This window comes from Brienomyrus brachyistius, chromosome 10, assembly GCF_023856365.1.
Source record: "Brienomyrus brachyistius isolate T26 chromosome 10, BBRACH_0.4, whole genome shotgun sequence".
In the NCBI taxonomy this organism is placed as follows: domain Eukaryota; kingdom Metazoa; phylum Chordata; class Actinopteri; order Osteoglossiformes; family Mormyridae; genus Brienomyrus; species Brienomyrus brachyistius.
The window spans coordinates 14166711-14187294 of NC_064542.1; the positions used below are offsets into that span (position 1 = coordinate 14166711).

Here is a 20584-nt window from a genome sequence, read left to right on the forward strand (position 1 = left end):
GCGACTTGTTGGAACCATCGCCCTTGGGCCATGAAGCAGGTGTAACATCCTATCCCAGGTGGAGCTTTCCTCACCTGTTGTTTTTTTATTTCATGCTGAGGCTGCCATCTTCCCATACACGGTTCTTCAGCTTCTTTAGCCCCCAACAGCCCCTTGGGGCTCTCACTCACTACCCAAACTTATCTCGAATGGTGACATTTTTTTCAAATGTAGTCTATCAGTTGATCAAGTTCTAAACTAAAATAAAGGGAAAGAAATATGATATGGTTCTCTAACTTGAATATCATAAGTATAAACAACAAAAAAAGGGCAGCAATTAGGCTCAGGCAGTAGAATCGCCACCTCATATTCCAAGATTTGAAGGCTGGAATCTCGCCCCTGTTTTGTGTAGGCGCATGGAGTTTGCACATTATGAATTTCCTCTTGCAGTCCAAAAACATACAGGGAACGACTCTCCTGGGGTATGCATGTCCTACAATGGGTTATTACCCAGCTCTGCACCTTTTGCTTTGTGGGATAGGCTGCAGGTTTTTAACCCTGTATCAACTAAAAGGCAGAAGATGGGTATATAGATAAATACACTGCTTGGCCAAGAAAAAGTCACCATTTGAATTTATATCAGCCAATGACTGGATCATTATTACAGCTCACCAATGTTATGCAGCAATAAAGTAAAATAAGCGGAGTACCTGAATCTACTGAATGGTCAGGTTACACCTCCATCCATCATCAATGGATTTCTTTCTTCCCTGTGGGCACGGGCATAATCCAGGACAAGAATGCCAGGATTCATTGGGCTCAATTTGTCAAAGAGCAGTTCAGGGAGCATGAGGAATCATTTTCACGCGTGACTTTGTCACCGGGGGCGGCATGGTGGTGCAGTGGTTAGCACTGTAGCCTCACACCTCAGGGACCCGGGTTCGAGTCTCTGCCTGGATCACATGTGTGTGGAGTTTGCATGTTCTCCCCATGTCGTCGTGGGGTTTCCTCCGGGTACTCCGGTTTCCCCCCACAGTCCAAAAACATGCTGAGGCTAATTGGACTTGCTAAATTGCCCGTAGGTGTGCATGTGTGCGTGAATGGTGTGTGAGTGTGCCCTGCGATGGGCTGGCCCCCCATCCTGGGTTGTTCCCTGCCTCGTGCCCATTGCTTCTGGGATAGGCTCCGGACCCCCTGCGACCCAGTAGGATAAGCGGTTTGGAAAATGGATGGATGGATGGACTTTGTCACCACAAGGTTGTGACCTTAACCTCACTGAGGGTCTTTGGGATGTGCTGAAGGAGGCTCTATGGAGGTTCAACTCACTTGTCAATACAGTATCTCGGTGAGAAACAAATGGAAATCTGGATGAAAATAAAGGGCGAGATGTTGCATAAGTTTGTGGATACAATGGCATGACCAATGTGCGCCATGATCAAAGCTAAAGGTGGTCCAACGAAAAATTCAAATGGCAGCTTTTTTTTTGGTCGGAGCAGTGTATTATATTCAACACTAAAAGTGGTTTGTCTGGGAAAAGCGCAGCTTTGTTTTAAAATATCAGTATGTTCCTCACTGAAAATATAAGCTTTCTTGGTGAAAATTGGATGAATATTGAAATTCATGAAATATTCAGGAAATGTTTAATGAAATATACATTATAATGAAGAATAATGACATTTTTGGTAACACTTTACAATACAGTTCCTTAATAACTTAGTAGTAAATCATTGTGATAAAACATGCATTATGATTTTTAATGATGAATAAACATGAGATGGATATTTAACCTTTTGTTATTATTCTTTATTATTCATTAATAATGAACAAACATGAGATCAGCACATCGCTGTTTGTGTTATTCATTATTTGTTCTTTCAGTAGATTTATAGAATTAACAGACGGAGTAACAAATATAGTACCTGATTGAAATAAATCATGATTCATTACTCATAATTCGTGATTCATTACTGTTGAATGAATATAAGATCAATGTTTCACTTTTTATTATTCCTTATTTGTTCTGTCATTAGTTCACAAAGGTTTATTTATAGATTAATCCATCCATCCATCCATTTTCCAAACTGCTTATCCTATTGGGTCGCGGGGGGTCCGGAGCCTATCCCGGAATCAATGGGCACGAGGCAGGGAATAACCCAGGATGGGGGGCCAGCCCATCTATTTATAGATTAATGAATATTGTAATTAATATGTGTCACGCTTAAGTAGCGATCGCGCTGGTTAAGCGGGTGATCGCTCAGGCGGGAGAGCGGGCAAAGGAGCAGGCAGGCAAAGCACGGGGTAAACTGGGGATTTACTCAGACGACGGGGACCAGGATACATCAGACGTCGACGAACATCAATGACAGACAAAGGCATCAGGCAAGACGTGGACTTAAAAAGACAGGACTGGTTGAAAATAATCAGACACAGCTGAGCACGATCGGGAAAGCACACGTGGATAATCAGGGGGGCGTGGCACACACGAGGATCGGACGAGCTGGGCGTGACAGACCCCCCCCCCCCCCCCCCAAAGGCGCGCACTCCGGGCGCACCCCAGAGGAGGCGACGGACGAGACGAGGGAAACAGGACCTGGAACAGAAGAACAAGACCATTAACGGGGCACAGGGAACAAAACCGACAGACAGAACTGACACAAGGACAGGAAGAAGGACAGAACCTGACATAAGACGGGAATAGCGGACAGACAGACAAGGAACGGGGTCACGGAGGGAACAGGCGGAACAAAAGGGCCAGGAGTGAAAGGAGGGAACACTGTGGGACGAGGAGCAGAGACGGGAGGAATGAAAGGAGGAACAAAGCGAGAGGGAGCAGAGACAGGAGGGACAAAGACGGGAGACCAGGGAGAGAAGGAGGGGGAATAAAGGGGAGCCCGAGGGAGCCCCAGCGGGTGACAGGAGGCAGCTGGAGGGGCCGCAGACGGCCGGGAGGCCGGAGGGGACCTCGGAGGGGCAGAGGAGGCAGGGCGAGGGACTGACAGAGGGGCCGAGGAGGGAGACGAAGGAGCCGGAAGGGACCCAGGTGAGGGCAAGGAGAGGGGGGGAGCCGCAGCAGGAGGCGACGTCCTCCGATGCGCCCGAACGAGGGGAACCACAGGCGACGGAGGGGCCGCGTCCGGGGAGCCCGCCGGCGACCGACGAGGAGTCGGAGGAGGGAGCGAGGCAAGCCGACGAGGCCTCGGAGGGGGACCTGCAGGCGACAGCCGACCCGGAAGACAAGGACCCGTAGGCGCCGACCGAGCCCCAGCGTAGGCAAGGGAGGACGAGCCAGGGGGCAGGGCGGGAGGGACCCCAGCCCTGCGCCTGTGCCCTCTCCCCTTACGGGACACAGACACAAGACTTGTTGGGAAGAGGGTGCAGGGGTTACAAGAAGGATCCCCGAGGGGTCCCATTCAAGCTCCTCCACTTCCGAAGAGGGAGGAGCGACGATGGAATCCCCTGGGACCTCCCCGGGGACAGGGGCAGACAGGACAGGAGTAGGGTCAGGAACAAGAGCTCTAGGGGCCACAGTCATAGGAGGCAGATGGAGTGCCTCAGGCGAGGGCGCTGGAGCTGCAGGCAGGGGGAGCACCTCGGGCATGGGCGCTGGAGCTGCAGGCAGGGGGAGCACCTCGGGCATGGGCGCTGGAGCTGCTGCAGGCCGAGGGAGCGCCTCGGGCATGGGCGCTGGAGCTGCTGCAGGCCGAGGGAGCGCCTCGGGCATGGGCGCGGGAGCTGCTGCAGGCCGAGGGAGCGCCTGCTCGAGAGCTGCAGGTGTAGCGCCTGCAGGGACTGTAGCAGGTGATGGAGGCAAAAAGAGTGCCTCGGGAGGCACTGTAGCCGCTCACGTGCCAGAACAGATCCTGGAGGGCAAAAAACCGCTTGGCCAGGATCATGGCCGTGGACTGAGTAGGAGCAGGGAGCGTACTGGCTGTAACAGGTGCCGGAGGCAGCGCCTGAGGCGGAGACAATGCCTCGGGTGTAGTTGCTGGCGGGTCGTCCGCTGGAGGGACAGGCAGGTCTCACGCAGACGCAACGGGCGTGGCCCCTTTAAGGATCCGGGGAACCCGTGGTATAGGGTCCCTAACCAAGCGGGCCCCTTTGTTAGCCAGTCGCTCCGGCCGGTAGGAGTACTGCTGGAGGGGAGGCGGTAGCTCCTCATCGACAGGTCGTGTCCTCAGGAAGGAGAGAGCAGCCCGTGCAGGCAGTTTAACGGCGGCGGTGATCCCAGAACTGCCCGGAGAGTCCTCCTGATCACCAGCAGGGAGATAAGTGGGGACGAGGGTGCACGCCCCCAGGACGATCGTCGAAGCGATCGCCGGCTTGCTCTTCCTTTTCTTCCGCCGGTTCCTGACGACGGCGGGAGGCTGCACGCTGTCAGCAAAGGTGGACGGTGGGAGAATAGTCCCCGGCTCGTGCGGCTTGACGCGCGAGGTGCGCGTCCTCCTCCAGGGACATCCGGTCTAGGATATCTCAGCTCCGGTCGACGAGGTCCCATGCCAGGGGATCTTCCCGGATACCGGGCTGGGCAATCCAAAATATCAGCTGTTCCACGTAAATGCAGTAGTCCTCTTCAGCTACGGAAGCTGCCTTTTCTTTGAGGTTAAGTGGGTGATCGCTCAGGTGGGAGAGCGAGCAAAGGAGCAGGCAGGCAAAGCACGGGGTAAACTAGGGGTTTAATCAAAGGACGGGGAGAAGGAAACATCGGACGCCAACTAACATCAATGACAGACCAAGGCATCAGGCAAGACGTGCACTTAAAAAGACAGGACTGGTTGAAAATAATCAGACACAGCTGGGCACGATTGGGGAAGCACACGTGGATAATCAGGGGGGCGTGGCACACACGAGGATCGGACGAGCTGAGCGTGACAGTATGTGTTAATTTTATAAACTTTTGTGAACAACTGAAGGAACAAGTAATGAACAACACAAGTGAAATACTAATCTTATGTTTGTTCATCATTAATGAACAAACATGATATTTTATCTTGTACTGATGCTTGTATGATTCACTGAGTACTGTAACCATTGTCCAATAATTAAAGCTTTTATCTCAAGTAGCTACTATATTAGTTAATGATTTGTACTTAAGTAATAAATGACTTACTATTAAGTTACTTAGGAACCATATTGTAAAGTGTTACCAATTTTTTTAATTTTAACTTTAGTCTTTAATCGGTGGTATCCATTATCATATACCATCATTTGTTCTTTATTCATCGCCATGCTATGTACTTTTTTGGTTTGGTATTTATAACATTCTGCAAATTAGTTACATCATCTTTACTTTTGTGTCATATGTAATATCAAAGTCCTGGTCATATAAGTATAGCTTTCCAACCCACTGAGAGAATGTTAATGTTTAACGTTTAATAAAAAAAGATACATGGAAAGGAAGCCTCTGTCCAAGTTTAGCTTTGTTAACCAGCAACAGCAGCACAAATCACCAAGGAAAAAGTAGCCCAATCTGGCAGTGATGGGAGAGTTTGGTGGTACAGGATTATTGCTTTCCTTGTTGCTTCTCTGCGCAGCAAAAGGTAAGATGTTATGTTATTTATATGTATTAAAAGAGCAAGCTGTGGGAGGCATAAAGACAATTTCCCTACGGGGATCAATAAAGTATCAATTATTATTATTATTATTATTATATTCCTGAAAAAATACAATTGGATAAATAATGTTGCTAAAATAGATAAAGCTTTTAAAAAAGGAGGTATCATATTAAATACATAATGTACAAATGGAGCTTTAGTTATAGGACAATGGTTACAGTGCTCAGTGACTCATACAAGCATCAGCACAAACTATAGAGTCCTGCGTAATAATTTTTATTTCTTGTTAGGTCTTTTATCATTTCATTTCTAATGTAGACCATGAAGATTAAAAGTTTCCAAAATAGGTGGAAAAATATTACTGAGTAATAAAAGGAAAGAATAAAGGTGTTTTAACACAATGATCATCAATAATTTAGTACAGATTTGGCATTTTGACAAAAGAAATATTATAATCTTACTGATATTATAGACAGCAATGCAATATATTAATACCTTGTCAAGTGAAAAATTAATGCAAAAATTAAACAAAAATTCATTAATTCATTGACAGCATCAAATGATTTTTACAAAAATATGGCTGATGAAGAATCAGATACAACCATCACAACCAAGGAAAGCACCTCAACTGCAACATCAGACGTGACAACATCCCTCACACCTGAGCCATCTACCACCACTGCTGGACTTTCAACAACGACACTTGCTGAAACTACTTCTACACCATCACCTGAAACAACCACAGAAGTAACAAAATTCACCATCCATCTAACACCCACCACAACTAAAGACAGCACCTCAACTGCAACGTCAGATGTGACAACATCCCTCACACCTGAACCATCTACCACCACTGCTGGACTTTCAACAATGACACTTGCTGAAACTACTTCTACACCTTCACCTGAAACCACCACAGAAGTCACAAAATTCACCACCCATCTGACACCCACCACAACTAAAGACAGCACCTCAACTGCAACGTCAGATGTGACAACATCCCTCACACCTGAACCATCTACCACCACTGCTGGACTTTCAACAACGACACTTGCTGAAACTACTTCTACACCTTCACCTGAAACCACCACAGAAGTCACAAAATTCACCACCCATCTGACACCCACCACAACTAAAGACAGCACCTCAACTGCAACATCAGACGTGACAACATCCCTCACACCTGAACCATCTACCACCACTGCTGGACTTTCAACAACGACACTTGCTGAAACTACTTCTACACCTTCACCTGAAACCACCACAGAAGTCACAAAATTCACCACCCATCTGACACCCACCACAACTAAAGACAGCACCTCAACTGCAACAACAGACGTGACAACATCCCTCACACCTGAACCATCTACCACCACTGCTGGACTTTCAACAACGACACTTGCTGAAATTACTTCTACACCTTCACCTGAAACCACCACAGAAGTCACAAAATTCACCACCCATCTGACACCCACCACAACTAAAGACAGCACCTCAACTGCAACAACAGACGTGACAACATCCCTCACACCTGAACCATCTACCAGCACTGCTGGACTTTCAACAACGACACTTGCTGAAACTACTTCTACACCTTCACCTGAAACCACCACAGAAGTCACAAAATTCACCACCCATCTGACACCCACCACAACTAAAGACAGCACCTCAACTGCAACATCAGACGTGACAACATCCCTCACACCTGAACCATCTACCACCACTGCTGGACTTTCAACAACGACACTTGCTGAAACTACTTCTACACCTTCACCTGAAACCACCACAGAAGTCACAAAATTCACCACCCATCTGACACCCACCACAACTAAAGACAGCACCTCAACTGCAACATCAGATGTGACAACATCCCTCACACCTGAACCATCTACCACTACTGCTGGACTTTCAACAACAACACTTGCTGAAACTACTTCTATACCTTCACCTGAAACAACCACAGAAGTCACAAAATTCACCACCCATCTAACACCCACCACAACTAAAGACAGCACCTCAACTGCAACATCAGACGTGACAACATCCCTCACACCTGAACCATCTACCACTACTGCTGGACTTTCAACAACAACACTTGCTGAAACTACTTCTACACCTTCACCTGAAACCACCTCAGAAGTCACAAAATTCACCACCCATCTGACACCCACCACAACTAAAGACAGCACCTCAACTGCAACATCAGACGTGACAACATCCCTCACACCTGAACCATCTACCACCACTGCTGGACTTTCAACAACAACACTTGCTGAAACTACTTCTACACCTTCACCTGAAACCACCTCAGAAGTCACAAAATTCACCACCCATCTGACACCCACCACAACTAAAGACAGCACCTCAACTGCAACATCAGACGTGACAACATCCCTCACACCTGAACCATCTACCACCACTGCTGGACTTTCAACAACGACACTTGCTGAAACTACTTCTACACCTTCACCTGAACCCACCACAGAAGTCACAAACTTCACCACCGATCTGACACCCACCACAACTAAAGACAGCACCTCAACTGCAACATCAGACATGACAACATCCCTCACACCTGAACCATCTACCACCACTGCTGGACTTTCAACAATACAAGATGCTACAAGTTCTCAGACTGTAAGCATGACTGCCACAGTTACAACATCAAGTACGAGTCATCAAGTCACTACAACTAACAAGCTCACCTCTACAACTGGAACTATATCTACAACAAAACCATTGCCTACTCCTCCACCGTGTTTGAACGGTGGGACATTTACAAATGGTGTATGCCATTGCCTTGGCAATTTTGAAGGAAGTAAATGTGAATTGTATAGTTCTTCAGTGACAATTGGTAAGTTATCACACTTAAATATGTGAACATATATATTTTATATATATAGACTATTCCAAAATATATATGCAGCCAGCTAGTGAAATACGGAAATATTTCATTTTATAAATGTTTATATAATTGATATAAAATGCTTACATTGGTTGAAAAAAATCTGACACTAATCCAGGCAAATAATAGAAATCTGTTTCCAGTGTACTGAGAGTGTAATAGTTTTATAGGAGAGCTTGCATATTATTTTATTATTCATCTTTATGTTACAGATTCCATTGACATGGCAACAGAAGTTAAAGTAAAAATGAATGAAACATTTCATGAAGAATACAACAATCCACAGTCACCTCAATACAAAGTGTTTGTCTCGAACTTCACGGATAAGGTATGTTTTTGACAGAGAATGACTGACTCCTGTGCAGTTTAGCAAAACGACTTTATTGGCTGCTGGTAAAGTGGAAAACGATGATAATAGCTGCACCATAGCTGGCTGGTACTGCAGAATATTGCTGCCAGCATAATAAAGTAACATTTGTTTCTCATTATAATGACACATTCATGTCATGAGATTAGTGCCTTGTTATAATGAGAAAAACATTTCATAGAGACTCAGTTGTATATACATGTATTTGTATAACTTGCATAACTATAAACCCTAACTTTATTTTCAGTGTCCTGAGTACAGGTACAGAACCAGTGAAATGCAGTGAAGCATCTAACATCTAACTAGGTGCAAATTAAATACACTCACATACACACAGTAAATAATAATAAATTATAGATATTAATGTAAGAGTAAAGAATGGTTCTTTGCAAAATGTACATGACGTACTGCCTAGCTGAAGGTGCAGACAGAAAGTACAGTGAGAATGATTGTGCCAGGAATTATGACAAGATGCATTAATACAAGTGCAAACTGGACATGCATGATGAGTAAAATGAGCAGTTGGTGCAAACAAATGTGTTCAGTCAAGGTCATGGTATCATTGGTATCAAGTTGTGTGGGCAGGCGGAGAATCAATGCTGTAAAGTATCACTGAGCACGTTGACAGCTGTGGGGAAGAAGCCGTTACTCCTTAACCAGTAAATTCCACCACAGAATTGGATGAAAGTTTGTGTGGTTACGTACATTCATGCTGGATATAAAAGAGTATTTTAAAGTACGGGAGATATATTATGCCTTATTACAAAGACTTGAACACATAAATTTTTGTCATAAGGAGAAAGGTGTTGTTTTAGGAAAATCATTTAGATTCTCATTTTAACCAGATGAATTACTATAACATTATAATATATAAAAGTCTTTCTCATTTTAACGCGATAATTTCATATCTCGCTATAACAAGACAGTTTTCAAGTTTTAACATTATACTTATCAAATTTTATTTAATCATGGTGTAGTAATACACAGCTGTAGGCCGGGGACTTGTGTCCTGGACAGGGAATGTAACCAAAATGAAGCGTTAACTTAATTTTGCGTGGTGTCATTGAGTGAACAATAAATTCATCATTGATTTGTTGTTATACAAAGCTAAATGCTTTTAATGACATGGAAACATTTCAGCTTTAACACAAATGAATAGCATCACCAACAAATCCTGAAAAACATGCTTGCAAGAACATGGCAACTATATACTAAACTCCAAGGCAGTGTCACTAATGTTATCTTTGGGTGGACATTTGGACTATTTGGGTGGGTAACAAGAAAAATGTTGCTTTTCCTAAACATGGCAAGGGCATAGTTTAATTTGGGGTCAAAAGGAATACCATTACAGAATTAAGTTTGTGTATGTGAGTATGTGTGTGTGTGTGTGGGGGGGGGGGTGGAGTTGTGGGCTATTTACCTATAAAAATAGTAATCAAACTCTGTAAAATATAGGTTTTATGAGTTAAATTTGTATACATTTGTATGATGAACTAGAAAAAAAAATGTTGGTTTGGATCTTCTGTACGTTACAATAGAAAGTAACTCTTTACAATAACTGCACCTTCATAATGCATTCATAGAACATTAATAAGCAGAATGTAGGCATATACAGTAGTTAAGGTATGTTAGGATGTAAAGGTATACTTATTTAGGTTGTTTAAATGTTGAAGTGGGGGTGGCATGGTGGCGCAGTGGTTAGCACTGTTGCCTCACACCTCTGGAACCCGGGTTTGAGTCTCCACCTGGGTCACATGTTGCCAGAGTTTGCATGTTCTCCCCATGTCATCGTGAGGTTTCCTCCGGGTACTCCGGTTTCCCCCCCACAGTCCAAAAACATGCTGAGGCTAATTGGACTTGCTAAATTGCCTGTGTGAGTGAATGGTGTGTGAGTGTGCCCTGTGATGGGTTGGCTCCCCATCCTGGGTTGTTCCCAGGTTTGGTTGAAGTATTATATCATGCATTCATGTCTGTTATTACCAGTGTTAGTACCAGGAAGCAGGGTTTCATTGATAATTGCTAACATAGTCTTAATAAATTAAATGTTTTATGGTAAAGAAGATTACAGGGCAAAGGCTGTGAATTAAACAGATTTATCTCTGGAAAGACAGTTAATTGATATATCCTTAATGACACCTTTTATCAGTGTTACAAAACTGCTGTATTACAAATGACATCCACATGATTTAATTTCTTTTGGAGATGCATTTCTTTATTGTGGTGTAATGTTACATGAGAATTGCTGGTTGCGACTACCAATGAGTCAAGGGACCAAATGAACTTTTCAGTTTGTTAACAGTGAATCTCCTATTGTTTTCTTGCAGATGCAATTAGTGTATCGTGAAAAAATTGAAAATTACCGCAAACTGAATATCATAAAAATCAGGTGAGATTAATGCCCTGCGTACAAATGCAGGTTAATGAAACACACAATTCCACATGTGCCACCTGGGCTGACATTTTTCCAGACTGTGCTGACCGGTTAGTACAGTGTAGATGTTTATTTTACTGTCCATTTTCATTCTACATCCCCATCACCTGACAAATCCCTCAGCCAAGGCAGCGTCGTCGTGGAACATGAAGTGGTAGTAAATATAACGAATGGACCAAATATCACCGAGACAGCCAATCTGATTCCCACAGAAATTGAGGAAGCTTTGAAAGTTTGCATGGAAGGTAGTTTACATATATTTAACCGGCTGACAAATGGAATCCAGCATTTTGAATGATTTCAGTAACAAGACTCCTTGCTTATTTCTGCTGCTTTTCAGGACAATGTTCAGGGATTCAATTTCTTGAGACCCCAACTGTTGTGAAAGAAACATTTTCACCACAATGTAAGTCAATGCACAAGATATGCTTACAAGTGAACCCACAGCTCAGTGAATGTACCTGAAAAGTAACCAAATAATTCTACCGTTTCACAGTTCTTGTATATTCATTGCATCTCTTCACCTGTCTTGAATGAATGTTGATGTTGATTGCTTTTTATAAGGTCAACAGATTTGAATGCATAGTACTTTTTAACCAAGTACGTTTTACTTTAGTAATTGTTTTTTTTTGCTTTTACTTGAGTTGTATTTTACTGGATGACTTTTACTTTTACTTGACTAACATTTTGGGGTGGTATTTGAACTTTTACTTAAGTATGACAATTGAGCACTTTTTCCACCACTTGACCCAAGGCAGGGGTAGACCTTAGACAAGGTATCAGTATTTTCACATAAATAGTACTACATTACATAGTCTAAGTTTTCACATTTTATTATATACCCGTATTATTTTCTTAGATGACCATATAATCAAACGCCCATTCTATTAGAAGAGTGTCTAACTAGGTTAAGTGTGTACACATTACTTGTCATGTACATTCTATTGTAAGATGTTTTTAGACAACTAATACTTCAGTTACATTGCTTTTATTTTGACAGTTAGATATTTTCAAAATCTAGCACTGTGATCAAGTATACTGTACTGGTGAAATCATAAGTAAAGTTATATAACACAGTCCTTTACATCATGAGATTGCTGTGTAAAAATATAAATACTGTTTCATCAATTTAAATTACCCTGATTCCCTTTGTAGGCTTCAGACCTCAACGTTTTATAGCAGATTATTGCCCAAGCGCAAAAACTGGTTGTTTATAAAAATGTATGGTCTCTAATTGTACACAGTGCACAGGCTAGTATCCCATCTAGTGTTGTAGCCTATTTCATGCCATCTGCTTTTCTGGGGTAGGTTTCCAGAGTTGGGTAATTCAGATCCAAAGAGCAGAAGTCCAGACCAGGATATTGTTTCAACCAACCAGCATAAAGAGTCACAGTCACGGAGTACTCAACTGGTTGGTTGAAACAAAATCTTGGGCTGGACTTTTATTCTCTGGACCTGAATTACCCAACTCTATAGATTCCAAGCTCAGCCTATTCCCAAAATGAATAAGTAGTTATCAAAAATTTAATGGATTGGATTACAGTGATATGACACTGGCATAGATGTCACTCCATAGGAAGTGATTTTCAGTTGAAGCACAACGGAGAGCAAGACAGAAGGTACACGCAGAAATATGAAATCAGATTAAGACTTTTCTCTTTTCCTTTGAATTACAGTGATTTGTGATCAGCAGATTCCCAAGGATTTCAGGAGTTACTACACTGCAATCATGGAGAAAGAAAAAATCACTTGCGTCTCTTTATGTGACAGCAAACACAACAACACTAAGAACTGCAACGCAGGCAACTGTCGAATCATGAACACCGGCCCAACCTGCTAGTAAGTTCAAATAGCACCTATATTCATACTGTGACCAGCAGGGAAAAAACTATTATTCTACTAGTGCAGTTTAATTCCATAGACTGCAGCTGTACTGAGTATTACTGTATATAATATATAACTGAAGTATGCAAAAATACTGTTCCAAAAGATAACAAAGATTACAAATAATTGTTCAGAATGTCTGTGAACTAAATTGTTGAAAGCACTTTACCAAATTTTACCTAATAATTGATTTCATATAATCATGTAATTTCTGCCATTGATAAATGGAAATTTTCTATCTTTCCATAATGTCCTTGAAAAGCTTCAAACCGATAACAAGTGGCTGTCCAGCCTAGAGTTGGTGCTTAATTGGTGGCTCTGTCTCCTGCTACAGCTGTTCAGAAGGTTACTGGTACTCTGGAACAGACTGTTATGGACCCATCCAGAAGACTGCTGTGTTTTCTGTGATTGGAGTTCTAGCTGCAGTGCTTGTTATCTTTGTGATGGCTTCTATCATATGCCTGGTCTATAAGGAAAAACAGACGAAAAGGTGAGAGTTTGTTTGTAATTAAAGAATCATGCTTTTAAATATGAAAAGTACATCCCTTCAAATTTTTGACATGACGGATTATGGTAATTGAATTTTCAAAACATAACCTTAAAAGTACCCATATTCCAGTTAGTACAGTCCAGGAAGTTTTGTTGACAGAATATGTGTCTTTGCCAGCCAGTCGATTTTTGTCATACAGTGTGATTGGTCAGTTGGAGGGATTGAATTTGCTACTGGAAAATGGATTGCCCTCAATATGAGCTTATGATGGACAGAAATGCTAAAGCCAAATTAACCGCTCATTTACCAGTTTCTGAAAGGGCTGTAAGTTTTGATGAACAGGCAAATCTGAAAATTATGCTTTTTTCCCCATTACTTGTTCACCCCTGCACCAGACTGAAGGGCAGTAAAGATGACCAGATGACAGAATGGCTAGAAGATGATTTTCAGTGGCCTTCCTCTCATAAGGGGGCGGGACCGGTGGGATTCTCCAGAGAGACCTCAACAGGTAGTTAAACAGGCAGTTAAATTTATTAAAAACTCTTTAATTATAGTTTTCACAGGCCTCTGAATTTATAATTAATTTGTGTCTATAAACCACCAGAATTTCTATAAGAGCGACATTGACCATAAACCTGTATCCCTTTTGGTCTCTTTTTCTCCAGAGAACAAGCTCCCCTTCCATAATAATAGCTTTGATGGTTGGCAATTTGAAGCACAGCGTCCTTTCCAAAGTATGTATTCAGGTTCAGGTACTGGATCTTCCTATTATGGGCCCCAACAGTATCTCGCTCCCAAAAGGCCAGATTCTACCTACCAGTCATTCTATGGACAGGGAAATGACGCATGGGGGTACATGTCACAAACTACTCCCACAGATCCACATCTCAGCAAACACATGCAGGTGAGCTACCATTCCCCGTAAAGGACAAGAAGAAACCAAAAATATATGAGTGACAGACAAGATCTGAACTAGCAGTACTCAATGAAAGGAACAGCTGGAGAATACTTTTAAGGTCTCTATGCAGGGAAATAATTTACTGATGGACAAGGAAAGTGTATCAGATGTGTGTATCTTTATTAAAAGAAAAAAAAATCTTGTCTTTTTGTTTCAGTTTTCTAGGCCTCAGATCCGATCTTCGTTTGACATTTAGCCAGTGCCCCTCATTTTCAGTCTTTTGTGGATCTTCGGAATCTACACATCGTTTCTCAGTGGACCCAGAACTGACTGGTCCATCTTCAGACAGGAATTATCATTAGCTTTATTTGTTATATACACCATTCACCAGGACTGATGAAATAAGCTTTTCAATACTATTTAAGGCTTCCTGTTGAATGATTAATCCTTTCAGTAAATTAAATCACAAAGCACAACATTGCACATACATATATATATATATATATATATATATATATATAAAAAATTAAAGTATTTTATTTTCAAGGATAGTTTGTGCATTTGTTTTTATGTGCCAGTTTGTTTTTCACCAAATCTCATACCAGCCAACAGACCAAAGCTGGCGACCCTGAAACTGTCAGTTGCAAAAATTAATTTGCTGAATCAGTCACTCATTTGAAAAAAACCTTAAACAATGTTCACTTAGTTATACAGATGTAGTTAAAGTCACCCTTTTTTCCCAAAACTCTACATACATTCTCATTCATCAAAACACATTTTGCACTGTGGTGAAATTTGATGCAAAATGGAAAACACAGGCTACAAGAGTTACAGACAGCACACAGTAGACATCATTTAAACACAATGGCACCAAATTGTTCACGCGTTTCTAAACATGTGAAGAAGCCAATGAGTGACTAGGGCAGAGAATAAGTGCCAGATGACAGTGCCATAGCCGAGTCGTATCTCAACGTCAAGGTAGGGATGTTTAGCAAACATTTTTGCTAAACAACATTTTTTACTATGGTCTTACGCAGCTGGTTTCCAATTTTGCAACTCCGCATGCAAAAGACCACATCCACATGCAAAAGACCACATGCACATGCAAAAGACCACATCCACATTACACGTTTCCCTACATGTCAGGAACAGTGTTGACTGGTATTGTTTTTCATTTTTTGCTGTTCTGTGTAATGACTCCTCAATAGTGTTTATGTATTGATCAGCTTTTTGTGTGATCTGAAAGCGGTGTTTGGTTTTCAGCAAAAATAAAATAGCTTTGAGTAGATTGTTTGAGTAGATTGATTTTGCCAAAGGTTTTAGTTTGAAAATTGGGTTTTGTGTTTGTGCGGACTGGGAGGAAACCCAGGCGAACTTCACACAAATGGTCTTGAGAGCTTTCAGCATTTCTGAGTAAACTTTTAGAATCTTATTTTTTTCTGTTACTGGCAATATTCCATGTCTTTTATCTTGTATGTCACCATATAGATTGGAATTTAATGTATTAAATGATTTCCTGTTAATTTATTTATTTTAAGAATTTTTCTTTTTCATTATTAATATAAATCTTGTACCTGTTCTTGGATTTAATGCTGTATTGCTAAACAGGTCAGAAAACTGACTATCAGTTAAGAGGAGGATCAGATTTCCTTGATATTTAGGGTTCACTTCTGCTTAGATTGCATGGATGTCAATCTTTGAAGAACTCGGAAGGTCTTTCAAAACTTTTACGAGTCATACCAGAATCAAAGTGTGGTAATAAAATTTTATTTATGGTAAAGTGGGTTGTTCTTTTCCTTTCTAGAGATGAATGTAACTGCATGTTGAACTACATACTGTTAGACTGAATCGGGCTGTGTGGGGTTAAAGTTATAATTGAAATAACCTTATTTGACTGAGTCCTAATAATGGCTTCATAGCAGTTATGGTATCTTGAGTGGTTCATCCATTGCAGGTTGTACAAGCATGATGCAGTGAAATGCTATGACAATAATTTGTCACACGTAAAATCAATATAAGGTTGATAAGATAATCACTAAACTGATAGTTTCACTTCAGTCAGCACTGATGCCTCTCTCACACAGATAGTATAAACATTTTAAAGTGAGACAACAGTTTCTACAGTTGTTTGCATACTATACCTGGAGCGTGAAACACGGTCACTGAAACCTGAACCACATGCAGCAAATCCTTAAATTAAGTCTGCAATCTTGCAAGCACAATGTCTTCTTTACATTGAGTTTAACTATTATAAAATTGCACTTTTTTTGCAAAATCTTATACATATTTCTCTACGTTAGGCACAATGTTCAAAATTAAAATCTCTTGTGTTCTTTTGGCAGAGTTTGGTCATTCAGGTCCAGAGAGTAAAACTCCAGACCACGATTTTGTTTCAATCAACCAGTATAAAGACTCACAGTCACAGAGTACTCAACTGGTTGGTTGAAACAAAATCCTGGTCAGGAGTTTTACTCTCTGGACCAGAATTACCCACCTCTGTAACACCAAGCAAATTGTGGAGCTTTATTTACCAATTGGCAACACCCACTTCCCACAGGGGTAAACACTGGACAGTGGCAGCGTAATGGTTAGGGACATGCACAATTTAAAGATTGCAGGTTTGAATCCCAGACCAGCAAGGCACCACTGAGGTATCCGGGTGCTGAATTAGCTGCCCCCTGCTATGTCACAGAGAGAACACATTTCGTTTTTGTGCACTGTGTGCCGTGGTGTGTCAACAATGACAATCACTAAATTCTAAAATTCTGGTTGCCTAATTGTTCACTTAGAAATCAGCACTTTAGCACGATAAAAAGGTCACACAGTTTATGATGCATACCCGTTCTCCAGCGGATGGAGGTGGCCCATGCTGTGAATTTATGCGGGAGTATGCTGGGGCTGGATACGTCACTCTACATGGTGCTTCCCCCGCTGTTAGGCCAGAGAGAACATTGCTTCAGATGTCGATGAGGTGCTATAGCCAGACCTAAAGAAGAGATCCATAGTTTTTCCTTTAGTTCACAGTATCAAGCCTCTTATATCTTTCATGACAGTATACACAGCAGGTACTGTCTGTTACTGTTCATGCCAAAACCAAAATTCCCCTTGTATTTCTGTTTTATATTGTATAAGTACTGAATTTGCATACATAGGCCTATATATTTGTGAAAACACGTGTATGTGTAAGTTGTGGTAAACTTTTACAACAGTCTGGTGTGCACTGCACGCTGAAAATGCAACAGCCAGAAGTTCATAGTGTGTTCCATTTATCACATCAGTGGGTAGTTGGCGTTTATAAAGGGCTATCCATTGGATATCCGTGGGTAGTTTGCATGCAAAAATGCCATTCTGGCAAGAGTCTTAAATAAAAGTGTGTGTTTCTCAAGAAGTGTGTGATGTTTTGCATGTTGTGTGTGTGCCCTTGGATTTTGTGTGTTAAGTTTTCACAAATTGAGCCATAGTTTCAGAAATTGTCTAAGCACTGGTAAAAGCTATAATTTAGAAACATTTATCAAATGTGAAGTTAACCTATACAGCTCTGGAAAAAACTGAGACCACTCTATATCGAAAAAAAAAAAATCAGCATTTTTAAATCCTGGTTTGATCCTGGTATCGCTGACAGGAGCCTACACTGTGAGGCAGCTGCTTCCAGGTTCAAAGTTTCTAAGACAGCAGTACACAAGAACAAGGTGAAGCAGGAGACACTGGCAGTGACCACAAACCAACCAGGTAGGGGGCAGAAGCAACTTTCTAATGCCAGAGATGACTGTCAACTTATCCGGCAGTGCCTCAAAAATCAGAGGATGACCTCAAGTGACCTTCAAAAAGATTGGGAAGCTAGACTACTAACTACACATTCAAAACTATCCAAAATGCCATCTACCAAAAGATAGATCTATTTCTCAAAACTATAAACACTATTACCTTGTTTTCATGCGATTGGGCTTGGTTGAACTTTTTGTAAGAAACGCTGCACACAAATCCTTCCATATATTACAGGCTGCACCAGATTCTCATTTACGAAGCACTGGCATTCAATACCATTAACTCAAGTCATCACAGCTCGAACTCAATTAACACACATTTCCCCAGGTGGAAACACTAAGAGGCAAAATTGTTCACACACCAATCAGACAGATAAAAGGGCCATGGGTCGGTTCACTCGTAGTGGGACAATGGATCTACAAAGACTTGAAGATTGTGGAAGAGGACACAGGAGAGGAGGTGGAAGAGAGGGGCAAGCAGACAAGTGGATCCTGATAAGATTTGTGCAACTCTAGTTATCCATGACTTTGTCCATGGGATGTAAGTGAGGGAAGCTGGGCAAAGACTGTAGCCAAATCTGAGGCACTTCACAGTAGCCTTTACGATCTGGACCTTTAGAGTGGAAAATGGATAGACAATTTACATACTGATCTCTACTGTAACTTTGCAGTGCTGTTATAGCATGGACATGTACTGTAGCTGTTCTACTGTACTGTATGCTGTCTGAAATTGTATTGTATTATTGTAGCATATCACATACTGTTAATTTGGAGCTACGGTATACTTGGATTTTATAAAATGGATGACTTTTAGTATACCCATCAGTACGATATTTTTGCAAAACTGAGAGATGACCGCCTAATGGAGGAAGAAGGTGGGTCTTGTCAGAAGATGGGTACGATGATTTCTAACAATATCATTTGCTTGTATGAAATCCAAAAGGAAGTTATTGAGGATCAGGGATTGATGCAGTCAGCATCTCAACAACTTACCACATTGTTCGATATGGTTGAGGATGAAACAGGCCTATCTTTTAAAAATGACCTCCAATAGTTATAGACCAACACTTGGAAAATGAGCAAGTATAGTTTTACATACTGTATTAAGTAATTGAGTATAGCTATGTATTACAGTAGTATGTACTATAGTACAGGATACATGATGGGCTAATGTTGTGTACTATAGCAGTGTGATTCAGAGTAGTCTTTTATGTACTGTTTCATCTCTTTTTGTCGACAATCTTGGAAATTGGTGTCCGAGACACTTGTCCTGAAGTCACTTTTGTTGATGCAGCGGGTCTTCTTTCCAGAGGGGGAGGAACATAATTAACCACCAGGCCATTGTGAATGCCCCATGTGTGCCACCATCGGCTGCCCAGGGATTCTCCAGCACCATGCTGGCCATGGTCGATACAACACCATGCATTTGCAGGCTTTCTGTTGTGCCCTTCAGAAAAAAAATTATTTGACAAGTTTAAAATTGAGCCAGTCAGAAACAAAATAATCGTATGTGTTTAAAATTCGGCAACTATGCTTCAGAATGTTAACCAGTGAGTTTACACACATACACAATAGACCACAATTGTTATGCACAGTGAAATGTGCAAATATGTGGCTTCTGTGTAATCACTTGGCATTTAGAGCTGAGTGAGTGCTGTGTGGTATTGTTAGTCACTGGAAGTTGCTCAAATGATAGATCACAGACAGAGACCGGGTGAAGCTGAAGTTTTTCTTTTTTTAGGAGTGCAACATATACTGTGGTTTCATTTCTATATAATTTATTAATTGGACATATTTTAAGAATTACACAGTACAAAAAGTCTATATTTTGGGGTCAAGTAGCATGTTCATATTTGTATTAAAAACCACGTTAAAAACAGGTGTAAAATGCTGTAATGACAGTTTTATAGATTATACTGATGTTTCATTTTTATTTTCAAATTTCTTTGCTTAAACAGTTCAATATACTACTTATTTATTTTCTTCTTGAAATATTAGCAATAAATTTATCAGGATAAATGTTATGAAAGTTCCCCTGGAACGAAGACCATATGGGCATACTGATGCAGAATGAGTCTGATCTCTTTCTTTATGTACAAACTCTTTTTTACCCTGGTTTATATTGGTAAAGGCAACTATTTCACTGTATTCTATGTTCATTTTTCTATCCAGTTGTATTCAGCTTTGAATTGTTTTTTCATCTATAAAAAAATGACAGAGGTCCGTAGTTGGTTATGCAACTTTTTATGGTGGTGTTTTGAAATTCATCTCACCAGTGTCTCATCGACATTTTGTAGTGTCTGTGTATTTGAGG

The 20584-nt window shown here is 41.4% G+C and overlaps 1 long non-coding RNA gene across 1 annotated transcript; it reads right to left on the minus strand.

Moving 5' to 3' along the window:
• Positions 1 to 14771: 14771 nt before the first annotated feature.
• LOC125750160 (uncharacterized) lies at positions 14772 to 18455 on the minus strand. Its single transcript, XR_007400294.1, has 3 exons — positions 18431 to 18455; positions 17346 to 17492; positions 14772 to 14845 (listed from the first exon to the last, which is right to left on the minus strand). It is a non-coding gene; the product is annotated as an uncharacterized LOC125750160 (long non-coding RNA).
• Between the last annotated feature and the right edge of the window lie 2129 nt (positions 18456 to 20584).